Consider the following 21,350-nt stretch of genomic DNA (forward strand, 5'->3'; position numbering starts at 1 on the left):
CAGCGCGCCGTGCCTGTGGGAGCGCGGGGCTGCCCGGGGCACGGCGCGGAGGAGCTGCCGCATCCCGTCTGCCCGCAGCGCGGGGGATGTTCCCGGCGACCCGTGCCGAGGGCAGCCATCCGGCGGGAGAAACCCGCTCTCCACCACCGGGGAGGGGCGGTCCCGGGACAACCGTCCCGGGCGGCCCCGCGCCCTCTGCCCGCGGCTGACTCAGCCGGCGGCGCTGCCCCGCGGCCCCTCCCCAGCTCTCCCGTCCCTCCCGGGCCCGGCGGGGCGGTGCGGCCCGCAGCCCCCGCCCCCGGCCCGCCGGGCTAGGCGCCTCGCTCGCTCCGCCGCCCCGGGCAGCGGCGGCCGTGGAGCCCTGGCGAGGCGGGGGCGGCCCCGTCCCGCAGAGCCTCCGCCGCCGCGGCCCCGCCGCAGGACTCACCGCCGAGCCGAGGAGGAGGAGGACAAGATGCCGGGGGGACGCTGAAAGGTGCGTCCCCTGCTCACCCCCGCCCGCTTTCCCGGGCTCTTTCCCTGCCTCCCGAGCGTGGCTGGCTCTCCTCCGGGGCTCTCTGGGTTGGGTCCCTGCCGGCCCGGCTCCCCTGGCCCGGGGGTTCGGAGGGCTGCTCGCTGCGGCCGTGCCCGGGCCGGGCGGGGGCTTTGCTCTCGGCCATGTTCCGCAGCCCCGCTGCCCTCCCGCCTGACCTTCGGCTGCTCAGGGGCTCTCCCCTTCCTCCGGGAGAGTTCGAGAAAATCCCAAATGCAAAACAAACCTGGGGTGGGCTGCCCTTACCCCACATGCTAGAAATTGTTATAAATTCGTCCCTCACTTTCTCTCTTCCACTGCGATTGTACAAACAGTTGAATTTTTTACGTTAAAGTCTGGCAAACTTTAGTCCAGGAGTGGTGCAGCTCATGGGAGATGTGGCGCTGGAAGGAGCCTGCGGCTGTGAGAGTCAGTGTGCTGTCTCTCTCCCCTCTCTGCGGGTGCTGCAGCCCTGACACCCAGGTGAAGGGGCAGTGCATTCCTTACAGCTCCAGACTTCTCTCTGCCCCACTCGGTGAAGTGCTGTTGAGTTACAAAGACTCAAAGTCTGCAAGCACTCACAGAAGTAGTTCCGCTGAAGTGTTTGTAGGATCAGGACCAAAGTGTCTAGGTGTGATGCTTATCTGTTCTGCTGCACCCTCTTGGGATGCCACCAGCACAGGTGATAAAGGGAAGAGCCTATGCAGGTGACTGTGAACTGGGCTTCTGATAAAGGAAATGAAAGAGCTGCACTAAGAGTGGTGGAGAAATGCCTGAAGGATCAGCTGTACGTCAAGGGACAGTAAAATGTTTCCTTCCGTAGTGAGACGTTTGTGTAAGGAGGAGAATTTGCATTCTTGTTGTATTTATTATGTTAAAAGTTTGATAAAAAGTTTTCCAAATGTTTCAGTCCTCTACATTTGTATGACAAAAGTTTGCTAAATATTTCCATCCTTTATGTTTGTATATTTGAAAGAGGATCAGAGAACCGGCCAATTATGAAGCAGCCACTTAGTAATCATTGCAGAGCAGTGACCATTATGTAGTTGAGGTCATGTCTTTCCAGCTACAAATAATCATCTTTGATCTGTGGTATCCCATCCCTTGAAAAGTCAATGGCAAGCAACCAATGTTTATGATTATTACAAAAACACCTAAACAAATCTGTGAGCAGTGAAACATACAAGGTGAAACTAGAAACAAACACAATGTTTTGTTTATTAGGAAGTGCTTGAGAGAAATTCCCAAGACATAAAAGACCATGTCCGGTCTGCATAAATTTGCAGAGGATTACTAAAATCTTGTTTTCTTAGTCATCTAAATAGAATTCATTCTTTTTCTGCCATACTGAGGTAGTAATCTCAGATTCTGTAATGAGTTCATTCGTATTTTCGTACATGGTAAAAGGTTTGTTTGTTAAGACTTTGTGACTGTGGACCAGGCAGTGCAGTTCCTGTCCTGCCATTAACATTGATTTCATGTGATACGTCTTTTCGGATAAAAGTGTGGTGTTCAAACTAGAGTTCCAAAACGTTAAGAAGGAAAAAAAATCCTACAAGGTAAAACTTTTAGATCAAGAAACGTGAAAGCCCTACTGCAGAATAAAAAAATTCTCAAAACTGTGTTTACTGGACATCACAGAGCAAGTTCATGAAAGAGATGATAAGATAATTTGAGGTTTGGGAGGTTTGTAATGTGTGAAAAAGAAATTCTCTGTATTTAGGTTATCCAAAAGAATGTCATGAAACAGTTTGAACACTTTTTGTAAGTACCCATAGAAGCGAGTATTTCTTTTATCAAAGGGCTGTTTTTTTAAGAAAAATATGGATGTTAAGATCCACCAGTGGCTAAACCTGCACTGAAATCCAATATAGAAGCAAGACACGTATTGAAAAGTGACAGTTGTGACTGTTCATGAAGGATTGTAGATTTATAACCACTGGAAACATTTTGCTTAAGTTAACAGCTCTTCTTTATTTTTTTGAGATGAGCAGCTATAGTTATCAATAGTTTGTGGATTTGAAATGAGAATTACTTAAAGGAAAACTTCAATTATAAAGGAGGCAAAAAGTAATTAATCTATTATTTCATTAGAGGTCCATAATTTGCATAGGAATTTTTTAAATTAAGCATTAAAACGAAGGGGATTTTTAGTGATCATCTTAATTTATCTGCATGTTTACGAAAGCATTTCTTTAAGAGTGTTTTCATTTAAAACACTGATGACCACACTTCAGAACACGGGTTGTCATTTTGTTTCCTGTTTCTACAGCACTTACTGCAAAATGAATTTTGGGTCATGACTGTGACTCTTAAATTTTATGCATGACCATGCTAAGTGTTCCTAGCAATAATTCACATTTTTTTTAATCTTACGTATTTCTTGAAAATACCAGTAACTGAAACATTGGAACAAATCATGCAGCTCCAGCGTGGACAGGCTTATTCTCATGCCTGTTCACAATGCAGCCATTGATGGTTTCATTGAGCAGTGGCTATCATTTGATTGTGCAGACAGCAGGTTAACAGCTGTCTGTACCTATAATATGCTGTCTGATTCATTTGTAAATAACACTTTTCATCACGTCTCTCTTTTAGAAGGCTGTTAGCATGGTAACATGATATCCATGTGTTTCCTTAGATTAATTTTGTCCCTTCTTGAGCCTTCCTAATCATTTAGAAGAGAGGTATTGCACATGTACTTGAGGACCTACATGACTGAGTACATATTATGTGAGAGCAGTCCAGCTTACTCTGCATACTGCTTTATTTGTCTTGGCAAACCTATACATATATCAGCTTTTGGGTGGAGTTTGCCATAGTCATGATTCTGCCAGATATTGGTCATATTTCACTCTGATTTTTTTTGAGCAAAACATCTATCTGCTGGAACAAGACTTGTGTTTTAGAGCTGAGGATAAAGTGCTGACAGTCTTTCTATTAATTTCTTGTATTGGGAGGTCTCTAATCTTTTTCTTCTGTTTCAATGCACAGAATTTTGGTTTTATTTGAAACAAAGAAGTTAATTTGTAAATATGTCGATGCGGGATCAAAATCTGGTCCTCTGGTTTTGCATACTCTGTCATATTGATATCTTTGTGCAAGACATAATTAATGTCACTGGTTTTAAACTAGGCCATCCACAATACTTCTTAACTGCCCAGTCATTCATAAATAACCCAACAGGTTCCAGCAAGAGCTTGGTGTGGCAGCACTTAATGAAAACTGGTAAACTACAAGAGCTAAGGACAAGCTCAACTCCCCACCAGAATTACCCTTCTTCCAGAGCCTGCTACATTGCTCCAATTTATCAAGTGTCAGTGATGGTGCCACAGGTAATAGCAGCTCTTTCAGTAATGATTTAAAGCAGCAGGGACACAAACCTTGTGGAGTGTGTGATGTGCCCCACAGAATTGCCTCCTGCATTCTTTACATCCCAAACTCGTGTGTACTTGGCTTAGCATTTGGGTATAGAGACAGTAAAGGATTGGATCTTGTACAAGGACGTGTATTCTGTGGGCCAGTACTTATTCTGTGACATTTTACTCACATAGTCCAAGCCATATCATAACAGTTTAAATAGGTTGTCAAGTGTGGGATACTTTTTATTCTACATTGCTATCAGTTAGTAATATTTAATAACTTGTTACATTTTCAGTGGTGCCTCCTCATGAAAAGAAAATTTAATATACTATTGTATTTCTCAGTCGTAAGATTTCATAAGTAATTAAAAATTAAATTCCCAGATATTTTCAGTATTTTTATGTTACTAACTTCAATACTTTAAATGACACACAAAAAGCAGAAACACTGAGAGCAAAGTTGAAGCTACCATTTGAAAACATTTATTTTTGGGGTAATGGTTTTATTCTATTAGTATGCACAAGTGCTGCATAACTTGCATCTAATAATAGTGTGTTTTCTTAAACAGATGACTCTCCAGTTGCATTGACCTTGCCTTGTGCAGTAGGACCTTGCTGTCTGCTCTTGCAGACAATGCTCTGATGTGAGACCTCTCCTCCCACAGTATTTTTCTGTCTGTGCTACAGCATACAGCAAGAATGCTGCTGCAGTGATCTTTGGTATTTGAGGTTTTTGTTATACTGCATCTTCTTTCAAACATTTTCTTAATGCATTCCTTTACTCCAAGTACAAAACTCTGTTGCTTGGATTAGGTTAATTTCTTTCTGTAGTGGTACAAATACCTTTCAGCAGTGTTTTGGGGAAAACCAACTTGGTTTCTCTTTGGAATTTACCAAGATAAAAATGGGTCATACCAGACCAGCTACTGCTTTGTTCACTACCAACAGTTCACATCAAAGAACAACCTGTAGATTTCTTCTTGAGGAACATTCTTGATGTGAATGCCTCCTTTTTAATTCCTTTAGGGTTTTAGATTTTTAGCTATGTGCCAAATTACAAAGGAAAAATAAAACCCACTGGTTTAATATCCAGGCTGATTTGCATTTTGAAGATGGTATTCTGCTTCTGTTCTAATTTTAGGTAATTTTCATACTCTGACATTTTTCAAAGATGTGTTTTCAACCAGTTAGTTATTGTTCAGATTGGACAAGTATGTTAAAATGCATGTATAATCAGATTGTTGCATTGAGGGGCAGAGATTTCTAATAATTGGTTAGTATTTTTCTAAATTTTTCTAGAAAAAGTCACACTTTTGGTGACTTTCAAGTTCTGTGAATACGTGCATTGTTTCTACTGAAAGCTGTGGGAAAATAACCTCATTGCAAGTATTTCTTGTGAAAGCTTTAAATTTCTGATCGCTCAGTGTACCCATTGTAGTTCAGCAGACTTATGGGAAGCAGTAAATGTAGAGGAGTATGTCTGCAAGGCAGGAACCCTCTGGATTTCTGGCTGCAGGAGGGGCTGGCAAACAGCCTGAGTCCCTGCTTGGTTCTGCAGATCATGCTCACTCCTTAGCTGTGCCACGGTTTGGTGACATACTGAGTGGCAAAGGTGTCAGAGAGGACCAGGCAGAGAATGCTTCTTGAAGCCTTTGGTGTTAGGGTACTTCTGTATTTTTTTAGGTGAAGAATGTTTCTTAATATGGTTTCTTTAGAGTCCTTGAATATTTTCGGTGTAGCATGAATAGTCTGTTGTTTGCATTTTTACCCCCAAACAACATACAAAAAGGGGAGAATCTTGCTTAATTACCTTTGTTTTGTTATGGTTGCATCTTTTTTTGTTTGTTTTTCTTAATAATCAATTTATGGAATAGACAACCCAAAAATAGAAACAATAAAATCTGAAACTGAAATAGTTGCTGTCATTATTGATTTGAATATACATCTGTTCTCATTCTGTGCTTTAATTCAGAAAAGTAGAAGCAAGAGCTTCCACTTCAGTGGTGGTGTTCATTCAGTAGACTTAGAAATGAAAGAGGTAGAAACAACATAGAAATGGTTGGTTTCATATGTGTGTCATTTACTAAAACCTCCATGACAATCCCATTTAGAGGCATTCCTAATATTATTAGCCTGGATAATTTAAATATTTAAGCACAATTATAGGTTTTAATTTTTTTGTTGTTGGATGGATTCAGAAAGTAGCTATCAGTATTTCATCATCTCATGAAATTGTATTAGTTTAGGCCAAGTCCATGGAGCATTGGGTACTGTTGTTTTCATGGTAATATTTGTTATGCCTTTGGCCCCCTAATTGAAACAGGTTTCAGAGATTGTATGACAAAATTCCAACACATGGTTAAACTAACTTTCAGTATGAAACAGAATTGTTTATTTATTCTTTATGTTTTTTTAAAGATGTGTCAAGTTGAAGAAGAAAGTGGCTTTTTTTCACCTAAGCCAAACTAGCCTTCTTGGTGCTTAAGCAGAAAACACCTGTAGGTAAAGTCTAAAATTGAAACTTGTTTGGAAATACAGTTGAACCCCAAAATGCACTGTTCAGTTGTTTCCATTCTCTTCTAGCTTTTCTGAAAGAAAATAAAATATACGTAGTACCTTGGAATAGGAATGTTGTGGTCATTAAAAATCTAGCTTTAGCAGATCGTCTCCCAGTTTCACTGTGGAGAAAGAGTATAAAATTAATACTGTTTGTTCTTGTTTATGTTAAGCAGTTATTGTCAACTCCCAATCTATTTGTACAATTAGATCTGTTTCTATATAGAGTTATGGAAACATTTTGTATTTGCTATAAAGAAAGAATATTCTTGTAAAATGTTAATTTAGACCCATGACTAAGAAGGCATTTATGAGTCTCTTAAATTATTCAATGCCTTTTTTTTTGTTCTTTGTGGTCAGCTGAATTTTTTTCTTGTTCCAACAAATTCTGAGCTATGGCAAATGTTCTTAGCTTGATCCCTGTGTCACTCAATTATGAACACTTTTTGGAAGAAAGTTTTGCTTGCTGTGATTATGTTCATGCAGCAAATTCTGGAACTTTGTCTTAAAACTTCTTATTTCTGTGTAATAGGAGATATAAGGACTTGAGGGATCAAAGAAAATAGTCTTGTTTAAAATTCTGTCGTTTCATTTGTATAAAGGAATACGAATACCTTGGAAGTCAGCAACATTTTGGGTTGTAAATGGTCCATCTGTTTTACCAAGATGAGGAAATACTAACATTTTAGATTAATGTTGGGATAATTAGAAAAATAATTGGGTAATTCGTGATTTTAATAAATGGATAATACCTAGAATTGAGATGTTTTCTTGCTGTTTTGTTTAGTCATTCCAGTCCATTCTGGGGACATGCCAAAAAACTGATTTTATTATGAGAAATGTGTTGTCAGCACCAACTGTTTAGAGCATCAAATTCCAAATCCTCATTATCCTTCCCCTTCTATGATTGGTATGGCTTAAACTTAATAAGCATGGCAGCTTCCTTTTTGTCCTAAAATTCTTAAACCATTATTGTTCCCATTTTCATCTTGTTTTTATAAATAAAGGTTCTGTTTTTAAGGTTGAGATTATGAATAATTAAATTACTAGTATAACTAATAATTATATAATAGTACATGTAGGGCTTCTAGAAAAACAGTGCCTTTCTGAGTGCTGTAAGAATTGGCAATACTGGAAGCTTCTTTACAAATTAATTCTTTATACTTTGTGAGCTGTGATTCTGGATTTGCAAGCCAGGTTCAGTAGTGGTGTGTAGAAATAAACAGTTCCCTAGACATCAGGCTATAAAACAGGTCAGTGTTAAAATATGCAGTAACATCTTTCAAATGTCTGTATAGTATTAGGCTACTCTGCCTGCCTGAATTCTCTTTCAGGATTCAGTTCATAACATCTGTTTGGAGTTTTGTTACCTGATAGACGTAGGAATGGTAGAGATACACAGACAGTAATGGGTTTTCAGGAGGTCTTTACTTCCACCCTTCCAGAAGAAGCAATTTTGTGTATTCTCTTAACATTTGCAAATGCCATTCTACTTTGCCCAGAGATTATCTCTGTGTTTGTGTCATACCCTCCTTTGGTTCCACATACTCTTTACTCTGTTGTGCAAGTTGATAATGAAAATGTTTATCCTTAACAGTCAGTTGTCCTGTTCACTAGGGACAGAAAGCTCGTTTTGAGGCTAAAATTTCTGAGGACAAAAGATACTGTACCACAGTTACAACAGTGCAGCACAGCATTATCCTGTGTAACAGCTTCAGTGCACCCCTGAACTTCATTTCACCTGTGGGGCTTTATAGAAAGCTGCATGGAATTGACTTATGAGTTAGTGGGAGAGCTGTAAAAATATTTGAGGAAGGTGTGTGCACAGATTGAAAGCAAGGAAAATTGTTTGGTATGACAGCATTGGAGTTCTGAGGTTGAGAAGAGTGGAAAGCCCTGAACAAAAGAAAAGAACCAACCTTTACTTCCTTGTTCTTGCTTGAATTTACACTTAGCAAAACTCTCCCATACATTTTCTGCGCATTTGAGTTAAAGATGTCCATGGAAAATTTGAAAAGAAAAAATAGCCTTTGTGTCCTGGTTTTCCCGCGTTACCCATTTTGCTTACAATAAAGCTCTATTCTGTGAGCAATCATATGCATCCCAATAAAGGTTTTCAAGTTTGAATTGAGACAGAGACTGTCTCAGCTTTTGGCCAGCAAATGCAAAGAAAGTTGGCCATGTTCCCTCTACTTGCCAGAAAAGCATGAAAGCTGGGGCCCCTCCTCTGTCAGAGAAAAAGGGAAGCTCTGGTCTTTCTGCATACAGATTTTTGCAAGTATTGAGTCCCTGACATATTCTTGCTATGACTTGTCTGTCTCCTGCTTGCTAGATGTGGCCCAAAGCCCCCAGGAAAAGACCTCTCATTGACAGTGAACTTGTGTAGATTAACCTGGGCTTTTTCCTCTGATTATCAGTTTGGTGGTACTTTTTTCACCTCTAGTTGCAGTCCTAAATATCAACAATTAATAATATCAAGAATCCTAATATATAACAATTAAATCTATATCTACAGAGTTGCAGTTTTTATGCATGTGGCTTGCCTTTCATTCCACTAAATCTAAAGACCTACTTGCCTTTTTTTTAATATTTGATGTGAGTGTGTTATTAAAAAAGCATAGATATCGTTATAGTACTGTTCATTGTATGTTTGTGTATAGGCACTTCTAGTACTTGGTTTTTTCCTATACAGGGTTTTAAAACTTCCGGTGTTCAGATAATCTGACAATCCATTGAATGGTGTGTGACTATATAAAATAAGAATATAAAGCTATGAAGGAGATTATCCATAAAGTTTAGGCTTATTTTGAATGTGTTCTGGTGTGGTTCAAAAATCTTTAATTAATTATTGTCAAATATATAAGATTGAAGTATTAAAAGTCAGAACATGGAGTTTAGAATTAGCACATAATAATATCTCTTGCACATTCTTTTTACCATAACTGTACCCAAGATTATGTAGAGGTTTCTGTGCAACTTTTTGCTGGTGAGTGTATAATGAAAGCTAAGCAAGTGCTTTGGTTATTAAGGTTATTATAGGCAATAACTATGCACACCCGGATTATGTACAACTATTATAAAGTACTTAAACAATGTACACCCGACTGCTGGCTTTTTGTCTATAGTTACGACGTATTTTTATTTTTCAGAGAGGTCACATGTAAAATCAGAAGTGCTGAAATGCACACACTGTATTCAAAAATATGTTGAAATGTTGAAATGTTGAAAAGCACTACTAGTCTTATTACTTCCATAGCTGTTTCTGCTTTTATAAAAGCATTTAAGTGCTTAAATAAAACCCACCAGCATTAATGAACAAGTAATAAGCCAGAAAACTATACATAATCCATTAATACTTCAGTGTGAGGAGCATGGTGTCTGTTTCTAATTTAATTTGTTCTCAGATTACTCTCATGAGCTGTTCTAAGTTCATCAAATACTTTGTGAGGTCTAAGGTAGATTTTGGTTTTGAAGGTGGAGCTTGCCTTTCCTAAACTAAATTTCATTCTACTGATTTTAGTTTTCCTAAAGGTAGGCAAAAAGGGAGAGCAGATAGTTTTGGAAATCAATAAAAAGATGTCTTGAATACAGTGGGTCTTGAATGTGACATAGTGCCTGCTAAATTAACAGGAACAGGTCTAAGGGGGAACTTATAAGATTGCAAGATAAGCTCATAATAAAGTAAGACTACTGATAAAAAAAATTTTGCAAAAGCCCTTAGAACTCTAGAATTTAAAGGAAAAGATTGAAATTAGAACAATCTACAGGAGCAGCTAACTGTTTTGAGGTGGGGCAATAGCATGCCTAAGTAGACAGATGAACAATATTTAATTTGAAATCTCAAAGGACAGGTTTGTCTGCATTCATTTACGTACGCTGGTTTTATATGTTCTTTCTTCAGAGGTCAGCTACTGTTATCCATGAACTTTATTCTAGATGTACAGGTACTATATCATTATATCTCATCACCACATTTCTCATACAACCTCGTGAGAAATTGGTTTTCCCTTGTGGGCTTTCTATCAACCAGAAAGTACCAGAGAGGAAAGCAATACAATCCACATGAGAAACTGTTCCTGTTTATGCAAAGATCTCCGTGTGGTATGCAAGATATTGACTGGGAAAAGGGAGGGCTTCAGTCTGCCTGTTGCACCTAGTGAGTGCTGGTAGAGATGGTAGCCTCGCTGAGCTATCATTTGTAAACACTTTATATCATCAACAAACTTCACCAGTTGTGGCAAGTCACTGACTAGTTTTGGCAAGTCACTTGTAGGCATCACCTTGCAAGCCGTCCTGAAGCAGTTTTTTGGTTTTTCACTGTTTTGAAACATTACACAGATTTTTGTTGCAAGCTGAGCACTGCCGCCAGCATCAGTCGTTGTTTTGTTCAGAGCTGTGTAGACTGCACAGACCATTAGTTTTCATTCTGCTTTGCCTCCCTTCAGGGATCTTTTCTCGTGCCAGTTATTACTTCATAATGCACTCAGCCGCCTGCTGGGGTCATCACTGGTTTGAACGGTCTGTCCTGCAGGTGAGCCTCCTCCTGCACTGGTCTGCAGGGTTTTCCCCTCAGCGGGATGAAGTCATTGTTGTCATCTTGCCCAAGAGAAGTCCGATTATGAGGCCTTGGGCTGCTCCTTATCTTTCCATTTGCTGCCTCAGTACTGGCCTGATAGTGTTTGATTCAGCATTTCGGAGTAACCTCCTCGTCCCTGCTCTTGGTGATACAGAAAAGCCCATATTCATTGTGCTGTTCGAGTGTTACTTGATAATTAATTTCCCTCAACTTCTTTTTGTCATTTGCGGTGAGCACATGGTTGTGCCTGATGGTGAGACCAATGACCTCTCGTGCTGGGGAGTTGCAGGAGGGTCAGTGGGAGGATGAGCCAAGGGCTGAGACTGCTGCAGTCCACCTGGACCAAGAAAGGCACCAGTGGGTGAGTTGGGTCCTGGTTCTGATCTGACAAGTCTGATCAAATGGTCAGGAGCAGCAGAGAGCAGGGCCTGAACCCACAGATGTCAACAAGGTAGCTCAGCCCAGAACTGGGCGCAGTCCTGCACTGAAGTGTCTCCTGGACCAGCTGTGGGGTTTGCAGGTGGGGCTGGCTATGGCATTTAAGGACTTGGTGTTCTCACAGCCTTGACAGTGCCTCTGATAAATACCCACATTGATCCCTGCAGTGCTGTGCTGGCTGGCTGCAGCATTGGTTTATCGTTATCATGCCCAAGTACGTTACAGAAAACAGAGTGGTTTGATCTTCTTAAGCTGTTACAGCAGAAGTAGCCTTGAGCATTTCAACATGCATTTGCTGGCTCGTTATCTTTTACAGTCCTTTTGTGGTTGTGTTCTTTGGCTTGTTTAATTGGGGCACCAACTGCTTCCTCTGTGGTGCTTTCCCTTCTCTGGTCAAGTTTAGAGCCTGCATCAGGCATATGTGCACACTTCCTCCCTTCTAGGACCTTTTTGACCTAAATACAAGGAGTTGAGTTGTATTGAGTTAATGTTTTAGCAGCAGGGGATTCACAGTCAAATGGATGCAAACCAATCTTTCTGCTTGACTGAGAAAGTATATATGTAACACCTATTTTTACGTAATATGTGATTACAGAGGTATATGAATATAAGAATGTATGCTAGGATAAAAGAACCAAGAAGGTTTCCTAGCAGCATTTTCAGATTTTAATGAAACAATTTTGTTTGGATACTAGCAGACTCTGTGGCACGAACTGCCAGTTAAGTCAAAATAAAAAAAAAGGTGTTCTGGAGAAGGAAGTGTCATTTTCCAAATTATGACTGCAGTTTTTAGCCTAGTTTCTTGTGAAAATGACTTTGCAAAGGCACTGTGTCTGTGTCTGTACGTATTTTCTTCCAACTTTTAACTTGGCCTGTAGCAATTGGGTTTATTACAAAGTGCAGATCTTGAAAATGCTGAAGACTCAATAAATTTCATGCAGATGTTACTCAGGTGTAGAAGAGAAGTTCTGTAAAAAATTTTGGCTGTGAAGAAATTGCACATTAGTTGAGGGTGCATATAGGAGAAAGTCCTTAGTAGTACTCCAGCTCTAAGAAAAGCTTTAGTTGCAAGTGGTGTCTCCTTATTAATCACAATTATTTCAAATTCATTACTTCTAGAAGCAACTAGCGTATATAATGCTTGGTTATCATGCATTCTCTTGTTTTAGATTGTACCTTTAGCTACTCTACATGAGCATTAAATATCCTCTGAAATACTTGTTTGTTAATTTTACCAACAACTTCATTGGGTTAAAATTCCATCTGTTCAGCCGAAAGTACAAAAACTTTTCAGAAATGTAAGAAACTTTGAACAAGTGATTGTGTTAGATAACATAGAATTAGCTTTTGCTGCATATTCTTATCCCAATTAACAATATTGTGAAGACTGAAGTAGACTAAAAATCTGGCATAAAGTCCCATCTCGTCAAGGGAGCAGATTTTCATGTTTGGAATTCCATATTCTTACTATTCTTCAAGCAAGGAGCTCGACTGTACCACCCAAGAGTGAGCTGTTTTATGATGACTGAACTTGAATACTTGGTGAAGGCTATCTTTTTATGCTGAAATAATGGGTGAAGTACAAATGCATATTTATAAGCCACAGATTGTAAATATAAGTAGACAGAAATACTTAATGGACTACTTTTGTAGATTGTCTGAAAGATAACCAGGAAAAGCAAATAAATCTCTCCTCAGCAAGGATGTAGGTGTTCATTACAATGATTTTAAAGGTTCTCAAATGAAGGATCATCTAAATATGTCACAATCGTGAATGAAGACACGCTATGTTAATCTTCAGGCATGTTTCTCCTTCAATAAGTTGTTGAAGAAATGCAACTGGAGCTTAAGGAGCATGGAATTTGCTGTGGATTTTCTCTGTGTTTGGCTCCATTTATCTTGGAAGACATGACAGTATATTGTAAAAGAAACCTCCTAATTCTGATCATGGGCATATTTCTGTCCTATTTATTTATTGAGTAGGATTGAATAAATAGTATTTATAATTTGAATTACAATGAGGCCTACAGGGGTTTTAAAATATTAAAACATTTAATTTAAAATGATCACTTGGTCATTCCCAATGTAATCAATTTTATTTTAACATAATAAACATCTTGCAACGTCCTGAAAAAATAATTTGCAGTTGTGTGGTGGCTTGCTGCTTGCACATTTAATTTTGGCAAGAGCCAACATCTTAGAGATTGCTTCATGGCTTGAATTAGATGTCAAGGTGGGCTTTCTCCTAGAGAATGATGTGATTGATAAAGCCATCATAGGAAAAAAAGTGAAAGTAGTGTTGATTTGCTGAGCAAGTATTGTTTTCTATATTTGAGTAGTGCTGTTTTCAGTGTCACAGTGCTTAATATCTAGAAATGTTCGAACAGTAATAGTAGTGTAGAAATTGTTTCATGTATTTTCAGGAGTGCTGAATCAATAGTCTTCTGAAAATTCCATATTTTTAAAGCAGATAATTAATTACAATCTAAGCAAACAGGTTGTTTGCTCTTGCCTTGTTTTGTTCTTACCTTGTTTTGCTCTTACCCTGTTTTTTACTCTTATATTCTCTCTTAGGTATAATAATATGCACATGACATAGCAGATGTTCAAGAGAGAAAGAACAAGAGGTTAAATATTAAGATTCCTGAATGAATGGCAGGAATAGGTCAGGAATTGTATACAAAGAAAATGTATTTTGAGAAAGGGGAATAGTAGTGGAGTAATTTAATAATGTCAATTTTCAGCATTTGAAATATTTTTCTTTGCTTTTCTAGAACTAAAGTGTAAATGCAAAAATTGACAAATGACTGAACTTTTGTCCTCATACAGATTAGCATTTAATTTTTATTTGAAACATACACTGGGGTTTCAAACTCACTTTTGTTGCAGTTATGACAGCTGAACAATAACGTAAGTTATTCCTCAAGTGATGTTTTAAATAGGACTACTGTGGCTTAGCATGCTGTGAGTAAAAGTGTTAACTTGGGTTTACAGTAGATAAACTGTAGTGATATATGCGCCTTTAACATACCCTCAGACATTTTAGTACTCAGGAATATTTTTATTACAGGTTTGTTTTGTTCTCACCAGTGTGGCTTGAATTACAGCTAATATGGGACAGCAAAAGAGAGGGAAATGAGAGAAGACTTGGGTGTTCACGTGAGGAAAATGCTGTAAAGAAGAACAAAGGAGAAAAGGAGACTGAAGTGTTCTTGTTACTTCTTGTGTCACACCTGGATTGGAGTAATTCTAAAACTTCCGCGGGGTGACAGTTTCTTAACAAAAAGTGCAATTGCTATTTATTGAAATATATGTCAATGTGCCCCATTAAGTCCCTTGAAGGCGTGTTTTCCCATTGGGTAGAAATGCCAGGGAGCTTAGATGGGAAGACTACTATTGGTAGCATTTTGCTGTGAATCAGAACTGGATAAGAAAGAGGATTGCCAGGGCTGGAGATTCCTGCTGGACATGGGGTTTTGCTTTGTGACATGAACCTCCCTGGTATCGCTTTAGGAAAAAGAAGAATGGGAGATAATGGTGTTTGGATATTTGGTAAACGGTTCTTTACCTCAAGGCTGACCTGTCACTGTGTTACCAGTGTACAGGCAAATAAACCTGCTGCTGTAGAAACTGATGTGCTGGTTTCTATCACGGCTGAAATGTGATAGATCCCACTTCAGGGGCAAAACTTTGCTGGGAGGCATAGGTGGTGCTCCAGGCAGGGTGTGGAGTGTGGTTGGCATGCTATGATATCTAAACCCTGTCCACTGCTCCTAAAGGGTCAGCCTGCTGGAGAGCTTGGCCAATGGCTGGCTGACCAAGGCATTAACCTCTGAAGCCTCAGAGCAGCTGACTCAGACAAATGCTGTTCTCTGGTCAAGGCAGCATCTCCGAAATCACCTTTCAGAGGTCTAGTAGGAAGAGAATGAGATTAGAGCATGAAATGCCCAATTCTGTCAGTGGTGTGCCATTGTGAATCTGTGGTTGAATATTTTTTACAAGTGAAGGCCTGCAAACAGTTTCCTGCTTACTTTCCCTTTGCATTTAAGAAGTCATCTGGCTTTCAAATAATGTAATTTTTGCTTCTCATGTACTTTGAGTGTGCTAATGGCTTTTTGAAGAGAGAGTTTGATAAAAACTAAGATGGATGGGGTGTTTACAAATTACTACTACATTAGTATGTTGTCCCAGGTTACTGCTGACTTTGGAGTCATGAGCAGTTCCATGTTTCCAAGTAGCAGATTTTGAATGTGATAACCAAGTTCTCAGAACAACAGTGTTTATCTGTAGGCCTTCCATTTTGTATTAATGTTTTAAGGCCACAGAAATGATTGGCAGATAAGTACATACAAATATTTCCCCCATATTTATTAATTGTTTTCTGATGACAACAATTAGTTTCATTCATATTTTAACAGAAACACAATTTGCAATATTTTAAAGTAATTTGGTATCAAGATGCGTTGTGCACACTTTCAATTCTTCTTCGCTTCTGTTTGATGGACTTAGAGCCTTGATCAGTAGAAAATTCTCCTGTTATTTTCCAACATATTTAGTACTGGGTGGCCTTAATGAAGGGACTTACTGTGCTATATCAACTGAGGAGAAACGGCATAATTTGACTAAAGAGAAACCACGCTAATGAAGGGGGATGTGCGTGTAGAACTTGGGAATTTTTTAAAGGGTAAAATGAAGATATGGATGATGGCATTGAGTTCAGGGGAACCATAAAGTTTTCAAAGGTGGACAAATCCTTGAAATGGGATGATGGCTGAATTATTTTCAAGTCTGAAGCTCTAGGTGTTTCGAAGAATCTAAATGACTGAATATTGGTACTCAAATACACACTCAATGTGTGGGCAGTGCTGTGAATGTGTTTCTTGCTGTTCACTACAGATTATGTGATGAATTCCAGTGAAGCAGAGGATAACATCTGAATTCCAGAAAACAGTTGATCATTTCAGCTAATACTAATCTTGCTGTTTCTTACTACATTTAAATAGTGGAACTTGGCTTAAGGTCTTTGATTTGATTTGGTTTTTCTTGTTTGTTAGCTGTAGCTTGTGTTGCTTGAACCTCTCAGATTTTTATACTTACGTGTCTGTATTCCTATAGAATAATTTTTAGAATGTGTTTAGATGACTTATTTAAGCTGTCTCATTGTGAGATGCTGCAGATGCATTTCTCCTCTGGCCTTGGATTCTCACTTAGTCTCCACCGTGTTTTATTATTATGCTGTCTCTGTCAATTTACATGACTGAATGGCCAGTAACATCAGGTAATTCTGCCTGAAGACTCTTTTCCCTTCTTTCTGGGTTAGTTTTCCTCTGGATTAGTTGATTCTTCTCCATGCAGGAGTTCCTATTCAGGAGATACCTCAGTGACAGTGACAGGGAATGGGGGATCAGCTGTTTTGGCTGGACCCTGCCAGTAGGTTGGCTTAAACCTCAAACTTAATTTTTAATCATGTTTATTTTTTTTGCATGGTTTGTGTGATTACTTTTAAAATGTTCAGATCTTAAAATAAATCTTGATGGTCCATTTGTCTTTTATGTGCTTTTTAATGTTAATTTTTATTTTACTTCTCATTGTATTTCCTATTTTTCTTCTGTATAAGCATTATTTATCCTTGTCTTTCATAGAATATGTTTTATTAATTGTCAGTTATTTTGTTTTGCTTTATCTTTTGTTTAATCTTTCTAAGAGATCTACTAACCAGTGACAAGCCTGTTGAATTCTGTGCTTTGAAGATTTTTGTTTTAAATTCTGCTGCACTTCGTTTTTCCAATGAGTGTGACTCAGTGCTTGAAAGTCTCTTTTATTCATTTAAGACTCTTTTCACATACCTCAAAAAATTAAGAAAAGTTATTCCAGAAGTGCTTGTTCAAAGATGGAGAAAAATTATCGTGCCTTTAACAGCTAGAGTTGTCATGCATCTCAGGTAGAAGGAGTTGTTCATCCAAGTGTCGATGATGGAATTACAGCTTTCAGATAAGGTCACTTAGCATGAAATTCAAGTAACCACTAAACAGAAAGTTTATTTAAACAGCTTGTTGCAGAGCAGATCTAGAAAGAAATAGAGAACTGACCCTGACAGTAAGATAAATTAAGTTCTGGCTTCTCTCAGTGCATCTCCTGTGCAGAAAAGGCATTTCTGTGAAGGAATGAAGAGTGGAGCTGGTATCTGGCAGAAGTTTCACATTCTGCCTGATGCAGTGATGAATGATGAGGCAATTGAGAGGTTTCACCATCTGGCAGACATTTGCATAGTTTGAGACATCTAATACACAATCGTGTTTAGATAACTATTCTAGAAATTAGAAAAAAGACCCTAACTTGACAGGACATATAAATACTGTAATTCTTTGAGATTTTTTTTGTTGTTGAAACACAGATGCTGGTGGTAAATCTGAGATTCTGCGTGATGCTCTATGCCAAATCAAATGTTGTTATAACTTGCTTCCAACTGTTCAAATAGGATTTGTGCACATCTTGAGTGGCTCTTAAGAGTCTAGCTATTTCCTCCTTACTGTTTGCCCATGGTTCCCTAGGGAGAGGTGAGGTTTAGAAAATGGTGATGACATGTTGGTGCCCTGTTCTTGTACAAGTATCTCCTGCTTGTTTCTGACATAGAGCACTGTAATGAAAAACAAATAGTGTGCATGATACAGCATAAATTAGAGAGGAGTTAATAAATCTGGTTTCTTATTCTGTTCAAGGAATTGGTCTGGAGCAAATAATAGCTTATCTACTAAAAAATAAAGACCTTTATTCTTTTTTAATTGTAAATGGATAGGTGTAATATACAAACAATTTTCCTCATGAATCAGTTTCTTCCTTAAGAGCTTGAACTGCGATTATAGCTGTCAAGCATAGTTGTTGGAGTGATGTGATGGAGGTAATCAATAGTTTAGTATTCACTATGCCAAGTTATTTCTGGAGTTTGCTGTTTCCCAAGAATCTCTCACTGATTGCTTGTGCCTTAGATACTATGTAAACACTTAGTAATTTGAAATAATTAATAAAATTATTTGATTGTTGGGTTTTTTTTTGTGTGCTGAAATGTCTTTTGCCGAAGATAGCTAGTTAATGTGTATATGTAGCATGTGGGATGAAGGTTGAAGAAATAGCTATAAATGTCCCAGTGTGGCCAGGGTAGAGGGAGGATTGTCAGGTTGCCTGCATTTGCCCTTTGGCTGTCCTAAATTACTGTCTGTCCCAGTCCAATAGCAGTCAGCCCATGGAAACCACAGTATGTGTTTAGTAATGTCATGTGTATGTTTGTCAGTCCCCCTTACTCTCTGCACCCACAATCCTGGCCCCTACCAGGCATTCGCTGAGTTTCCTGTGCAGCTCCCACAGCATCCTATGTCCAGAATTGCTTTTGGCATCACTGACAGCACACAGCTTCACTAAACAGTCCCCATCTTCACCTTGGCACCCATCCCTTACTTGCCCTTCATGCAGTTGCTACTTGTTCCCACTGTCCAACCAGCACCCTTAAATATTTACATGATCATCTTTTCCTTTGACAGTCTAGAATTGAAAGGCCTCCTAACCTACCACGTTTTGTGATGGTTCTGATCTGTCATATGCCTTTCCTAAGACTAAATAATACTGGAAGTTCAACATACTCTGTTTTGTTTTTGTTGAAGCAGAATTTCTGCTGACTTCAGAAGGAAATTAGGTTGAGTAATGAATTATAGGTTAAACTGATAGTAAGTTAATACAGTTTTGTAGTCTTTGATTATGTTGGACTTTTGATATGGACTGTTGTAGACTTTAATTCCAGATATCTGGGGAATAAAATCATTAAAAGTTAATAGTTGTTATTAATACTAACTAGAACCAGCTTGTACTGGAATTCTTAGAGTGTAGGCAGTCAGTGTAAATAAAAAAACAGAAGACAAATTAGTTTTGTGTCACATGTTTTCAGACTTAATACATTCTGTGAATGCATGTGCTGAATGGTTGCCAGATTGTTTATTTTCATTACTCATCTGTCTTTGTTGGCTGACCTCTGCATCCACAGTGATTCACTAACGCTGGATCTAGTTTCTTATATTTTTACTTTCCTTTACTGATAGAAGGAGCACATTACATTTCTGACATAACTTAGGCCTTGTAAAACGAACCAGTGAAGTTATTAATGGATTTCATCAGCTAATCCAATGGCTTTAGAAAATGCCAGCATGTGTTGAATACAGTGCAGGCTTTGCTGTCTACTTCATGTGCTTTTATATTCAGATTTAACTGAAGTCTAAATCAGTGTGAATGTACAATGAGAAGAATATGTTTTTAAATAATTTCAGCATTTTATATGCTAGTGCATGTTATGTTTGCATGAGGATTTTATATGAAGATCTAGGCTTTGGCCACCCATGTGCAGGCAGGCAAGTAAAGGAAGCCACAGGGAGTGATAATTCTGCTATTCTACAGTAAGATACAAAATACCATTTTATTGGTTGAGCTTGTGAGTTTCACATTTGATAGCATTTTTAACACTGTGTTAACACACGTTATAGCGTGTGTAATGAATTCCATCAGTTTCAGGAATTTGCTGGGCACGGTGAATTGAAATCTGTTGATCGTGGTGGAAAGCAGACACTGAGGAGAATGTAACGTGGGACACATGAAACCCGTGTCATCTGTTCAGCAGAGCCACAGCTCCAGATATTTTTGCAGTTGTCCATAGATCAGAGGCTCTGCCATGGTTTTTACTTGCTATCTCATGAGGTTTTGCATATTCATACACTAGACATTCCAGACTAAGAGAAATTTCAGGATGCATTTATACATCCTAGCAAACATGGTCTAAGCTGAAGCTTCTACTGAGGTGTGTGGTCCCTACCATGCATTCCTAATGTTTACTTTTCATGGAATAAAGTAATCATGTGGCCACAAGGTGAGTCAGTTTGTTTGGATGAAAAGAATAGTTTTGTGACCTATCAGCCAGGTGAATCAATTTAACTCTGTGGCCTCATGATCTCCAGATGAGTGAGGTGCAGAGACCAGGGACAAAAAGAGGAGAGTGAGGGCAGGAGTAAGTCTACCAGCTTTGGTGGCAGCTATATGCTAGATTGACATCTGAAACATCAAATTGTGTTTGCAAATTGCAGAAAGGTGTCAATCACCTTAGGAAGCATATTTTTCCCCTTCCCTATACTACTAATTTTGTCCCTTGTGCTGTTGTAGCACGTTAACACAACCATCCTATGAACTGGATTGGGAAAATGTTTTAGCTGTAAAGTAACTTGAGTAAAAGATTCTTGAGATGGACCACATTTGCATTGCAGTCACATTGCAGTGGTCACAAGAGGATAGGAACAGCTGGACATGCAGTGGGAGCTTCTTAAGCAGACATTATCCTTGATGAGTTGGGTTTCAAACAGGCACAGATAGAGAAGAGTGATCCTGGTAGAGGGAAATGGGCAGCTGAATGGGCTCAGCAGCTGAGGAGAGAGGTGACCAACAGAACCAGTGTTGGGGGAGATTTGAGATAATTTCTAGAGAAAAGACAAAGGTTTGAGAGGCAGTTTGGGGAGGATGTGTGGAAACACTTTAGTATAAGAGAGAGAAGGGAAAATTAGGTTGTAGGAAGGAGGACTGTGAAAGACCAGTCCTAGTCTCTGAATGAGCTTTGGGGATAGTCTGGGATATAAATGGGCTTCTGTTTTTAGCAAATTCCTGCTTACAGAAGGAAATCAATTATGTGATTATTTTTATTTTTTAAAGTTTCTTCATAAAAAAGCAATGTAAGTTAAAGTACATGGTCAATTTTGTCGTCTTAAAATCATTGTGTGAGGTTAAAGTTGCATAATAATGCTGTGGTTTTGCTTATTAAAGTGATGCTTTGTAAGAGTTTCATTTGGCAACAGGTGTAGTAAGAGGTGTAATATTTGCAGTG

General features: G+C 38.9%; 1 protein-coding gene across 3 annotated transcripts in view; it reads left to right on the forward strand.

The window, feature by feature from the left end:
• The first annotated feature begins 300 nt into the window (after nucleotides 1-300).
• PLCE1 (phospholipase C epsilon 1) overlaps nucleotides 301-21,350 on the forward strand; it is a 139,049-nt gene continuing 117,999 nt past the window's right edge. For all 3 annotated transcript variants that reach the window (XM_085065238.1, XM_085065239.1, XM_085065240.1), the window contains exon 1: nucleotides 301-475. The gene's annotated coding sequence lies outside the window, so the exon portion shown is untranslated. The remainder of the gene's footprint in view (nucleotides 476-21,350) is intronic.

Source organism: Lichenostomus cassidix, chromosome 6, assembly GCF_008360975.1.
Source record: "Lichenostomus cassidix isolate B80296 chromosome 6, HeHo_3.0, whole genome shotgun sequence".
Classification (NCBI taxonomy): Eukaryota; Metazoa; Chordata; class Aves; order Passeriformes; family Meliphagidae; genus Lichenostomus; species Lichenostomus cassidix.